The sequence below is a fragment of the Cebus imitator genome, unplaced genomic scaffold (assembly GCF_001604975.1).
Source record: "Cebus imitator isolate Cc_AM_T3 unplaced genomic scaffold, Cebus_imitator-1.0 Scaffold105, whole genome shotgun sequence".
Taxonomy (NCBI): domain Eukaryota; kingdom Metazoa; phylum Chordata; class Mammalia; order Primates; family Cebidae; genus Cebus; species Cebus imitator.
The window spans coordinates 5,949,848-5,954,791 of NW_016107420.1; the positions used below are offsets into that span (position 1 = coordinate 5,949,848).

The following is a 4,944-nucleotide window of genomic DNA, read 5'->3' on the forward strand; positions in this document are numbered from 1 at the left end:
TTCAAGCAATTCTCCTGCCTCAGCCTCCTGAGTAGCTGAGACTACAGGTATGTGAGATCGCACCTGGCTAATATTTGTATTTTTAGCAAAGACGAGGTTGCACCATATTGATCAGGCTGGTCTCGAACTCCTGACTTTGTGATCTGCCTGCCTTGGCCTCCCAAAGTGCTGGGATTCCAGGCGTGAGCCACCACACCCGGCCCACACCTATTTTTTTACTCCAAATTACCACCAGTGGACTTCCTGTCTCAATTGTTCCCTCTCCTCTTCTTCAATACCTTAAACAGTTCAATCACTTTTCCTGCTTTAATTCTCCCTTCTTTACTAAATACTCCAAAATCTACATTTCTGGCCTTCTTATCATCTCCAGGATTTAGAGAGAGGATAAAAGATATTTTACATGAATAGACACCATGACATCAACTCAACATTTCCAAATCTGATCTCAAGGTTGTTCTCTCCTAAGTTTTCCTTGTTCATGTCCCTACTACTTTCATAAGATATTATGAACTGTTTCTTTAAAATCTCTTCCCAATCATGGTACTTTTTCATTCTCACATAGTTGTTAATGAATTTTGAGAAAATAAATGATATTCCTTTTGTTCAGCACTTCATTTCACCCTTGTATTAGTATAAATGGGTTTTTAACTCAATTTCTGTCCTCCCCTATTGTGATCTAGGTTAATGCCTCACATACAGAAACCTATTAAACCACTGTTTTGATCATTCCACTTCCCTTTATAAAAACTGCAATTGCTCTTTATTCTAAACTCCTATATAGCTTTTAAAACACTTTGCAATCTGGTCCCACCTCATCTACCCAAACAATCTTCAGAGTACTGTAGTGCTAACATTTAACTTGCAGAAATTCAATTATACTTGTTTAGCAATAATAATACACTTTTTAAATGGGCCAACAATGCCACTGCTATTATACTCAATGAAGGTATACATTGATGTAACCAAACCCTAATGTTAATGCACAGAAAGAAAACCCTAACGAAAGGATGAATACATTTCGATAATGTCCTGACCACTGAAAAGTGCCCAAACAAGTATGGTTTTACCATATCCTTTCATGTTCAAAAACTGCTGAAAAGCATAGAGAAATAACAACCAAAAGCAGAAAGAATTATCTTAAACATCGTCTGGCTGCTGCAGTGGCTAACACCTGTAATCCCAGCATTTGGGAGGCCAAGTCGGGTGGATTACTTGAGGTCAGGAGTTCGAGGCCAGCCTGGCCAACATGGTGAAACCCTATCTCTACTAAAAAATACAAAAATTAGCTGGGCGTTGTGGCAAGTACCTGTAATCCCAGCTACTCAGGAGGCTGAGGCAGGAGAATTACTTGAAACCCAGGGGTGGAGGTTGCAATGAGCCGAGATCCTGTCACTGTGCTCCAGCCTGGGCGACAGAATAAGACTCCATCTCAAAAATAAATAAATAATAAAATAAATTAATAAATTAATTAGATTTTTAAAAATCAGCTTCTAAAGAGAAAGAAGACTCACTCAATTAGAATCTTCATAGATATGCTCAAGTACTTCAAATTCAAGTACTTCAATGCTTTATTTTATAAATATGATCCTGCTACATTACTACATATATGATAAATTTAGATGAGTAGTTTGTTTTTTTTTTAAAGACAGAATTTCACTCTTGTTGCCCAGGCTAGACTGGAGTGCAGTGGCTTAATCTCGGCTCACTGCAACCTCCACCTCCCGGGTTCAAGCAATTCTCCTGCCTCAGCCTCCTGAGTAGCTGGGATTACAGGCACCCACCACCACATCCAGCTAGTTTTTTGTATTTTTAGTAGAGAGGGGTTTCACCATGTTGGCTAGGCTGGTCTCAAACTCCTGCCCTCAGGTGACCCACTCACCTTGGCCTCACAAAGTGTTAGGATTATAGGTATGAACCACTGCACCCAGCCTTAGATGCATATTAAGGTGTAAGGCTATGCATAAAGTGATGTGTATTTTACTTGTGGACTTAAGAGAATTAGGAATATTTTGATCATTCTCAATTTTCAACTTAAAAGGACTCTAAAACCTATTCCCAAATAATATTTAACTCAGAGAATTCACAAATTTAGCTCTCATTAGAGCAATCAATGTCAAGAAACCTTTTGTTATTCAGGAGCCAATTTAGAAAAAAAGTTGTAAGCTCTGTATTTTTTCCATAAATTATATCAACAGGCTATTAATAAATACATTTGTGCTTACATATTACTGCATTCCATCAATGAAGGAGTGACTAGAAACTTCACAGATTATACTGTAATTAGTAGCTATAACTCTTTTTTTTTTAACTATTGGCCATAAGTCTATCTTTGATAAAGACACTTCAGAAACTCATTTGTTTTCCAGTTATTGACTTCATAAGTTTTTAATTTTGAATTCTGGGTCACAAAAAGTACTCTTCAATCCACTTTCTTTGAAACACAAGATTTTCTTCAGCCACTGTTCTAACAATAACCACATCCAGATTTCAATATTTAAGAGCCAGCCTACTCGCTTAGAGTACTCCGTACTATTTTGTCCTCAACCTCTCTTTTTTACTGTGCCCCTTCATAAATTAAGCCCACAAAGCTACCTTCCCTAGCTAGACTACTTACTCTGTTTTGATTTTGTACATATATCCAAGCGTTGCCTAAGTCAAGGCAAAGCTCTTGCATGCATCAAGGAGAGGAACTTTTGAAAGAATGTATAAAAGAACAAATTTTTTCATCACTATCTTAGCAGTAAGAAAAAGGAAAAGACTGCCACAGAAATCTGAGCAAAGAAACCAGGCAGTCTCAGAAAAAGGGCAAGAAAGAAGTAGCCAGCCAGTTGTTTGGGACTAACTAGCTCACACCTCAAACCAAATATACAAAAGAAGTCTTTCATCCCAGCTCAACAAAGAGGTGAATCATAAAGAATCGGGAGACTGGAAACTCCATCACTCCTCAACACTGTTCACAAATTGCCTGTCACTATGTAAGCATAGTGACATCACTATGTAAGCACCTAATAGCTACTCAAATATCTGTTAAATGAATGGATGAACGATTAAGTGAACAAATGGGATAGACACTGTAGTCAAGGAGGATGTATTCCAATGGAAGTCATCCTCTGTGTTCTTATTTTATATTTATTTTTGGTCAGGAATACTCAGCATAAGAGTGAATCCTAGAGCAGATGTTTTATAATACAGAATATTCATTACGTAGGACCTAGTTTTAAGTTCTAGCCATCTCTAGGATACTTCCTTGATTATGCCAACCTAAAAACTCTCAAAGTCCTTTCATCCAGCTATTTTTAAATAACTTTGTTTTATTTTGAAATATCTTGTATAAAACCTATGTGTACACTGTAAAAATTAATACAATGAACACCACATGCTACTACCATCTATGTTAATAGGACACTGCCAATATCCTAGAATTTTCTTGTTTGCCTCTGCCCAATCCCATTCCCCTTTTTTTCTCCAGAAAAGCCATTATATTGACCTTGGCAAAGACCAATTTCCTAACTGTTCTTTTATTACATTTGAAAGTTTCCCTATACAATATATTTCATTTCCCCTGTTTTGGGACTGTATATTAATAAAATCATATTTTCTTCATATATTCTACCGCTAACATCCATCAAACTTATAAAACTTCTTTACTTTGGAATTTTTCTAACATACACAAAAATAGAAAAGTCCTATATACACACCACATAGTTTCAACAACTATCACCATTTTACCACTCTTGTTTGATCTATATTGGCATTGTTTTTAAAATTATCTTCATTTCTATACCAATTATTTCACTGCTAAATACTACACCATTATATACAAAACACACATTATGACATTTTAGACATAATCAGGCTATTAAACAATATGTATGTACCTCATAGTGCACACATTCAAAAGTTTCTCTGCAAAAGACACACACATATGTATACATATTCATATAACTAAGAATGGAATTGATGCCTGTTAGAAATATGCATCTATACATATGTACATGTGGAAATAGAACTGATACTTCTTAGGATACATAAACAATCAACTTTAATAAGTAATACTAAAGTTGGTTGAAACAACTTAATGAAACATCAACAGTGACATGTGAATTCATGTTGCACTACTTCTTTACCAAGACTTCCTATTGTCAGACTTTTTAATTTTATGATGTAATTGGTATGGTCTTCTGCTTCTGGCTATGATGGAGTAACCAGTACCAATCTGTGCCTCCTAATGTAAATAACCATAAAACTGATATGAATATGAAACAACTATTTTTAGGGACTGAACAAAAGCAAGGTAAGACTGTGATCTCTGAGAGATGAGCTCACAAGATAGGCTCCACAATTACCCCAGCTCTCTTTCTGGGTAGTTTCCTAACCATGGCACAGCAAGCTTCAGCCCAAGCAAAGTGTAATTGTCCTGCTGAGCCCAGAAGGTAGTGCTTTAGAGTTCAGGACAGCTGAAGCAGTGGAACCTGTGGAACAGAGAACTGGAGAGAATCTATGCAGGGAAGGAGGGGGTCCATGTGAGGGTTAGGCTGCTGTGTGTCCTTAACTGGAGGCAGAGCACACATGTTCAGCATAGGACTACCTAAGACATATCCCAAATATGGATAGCTGAACAGATATTATAAAGGTCCAGTAGTGCTGAGGGATGGTGAGCACACAAGCCCAGTTAAGAATGAATACCCTTAGGCCAGGCACAGTGGCTCACACCTGTAATCCCAGCACTTTGGGAGGCCGAGGTGGGTGGATCACGAGGTCAAGAGATCGAGACCATCCTGGTCAACATGGTGAAACCCCGTCTCTACTAAAAAATACAAAAAATTAGTTGGGCATGGTGGAGCGTGCCTGTAATCCCAGCAACCCAGGAGGCTGAGGCAGGAGAATTGCCTGAACCCAGGAGACGGAGGTTGCAGTGAGCCGAGATCGCGCCATTGCACTCCA

At 37.8% G+C, this 4,944-nt stretch overlaps 1 protein-coding gene across 4 annotated transcripts in view; it reads right to left on the reverse strand.

Annotated features, from left to right (window-relative positions):
- Window positions 1-4,944, reverse strand: part of LARP1B (La ribonucleoprotein 1B) — a 182,403-nt gene that overhangs the window by 81,257 nt on the left and 96,202 nt on the right. The window lies entirely within an intron of this gene.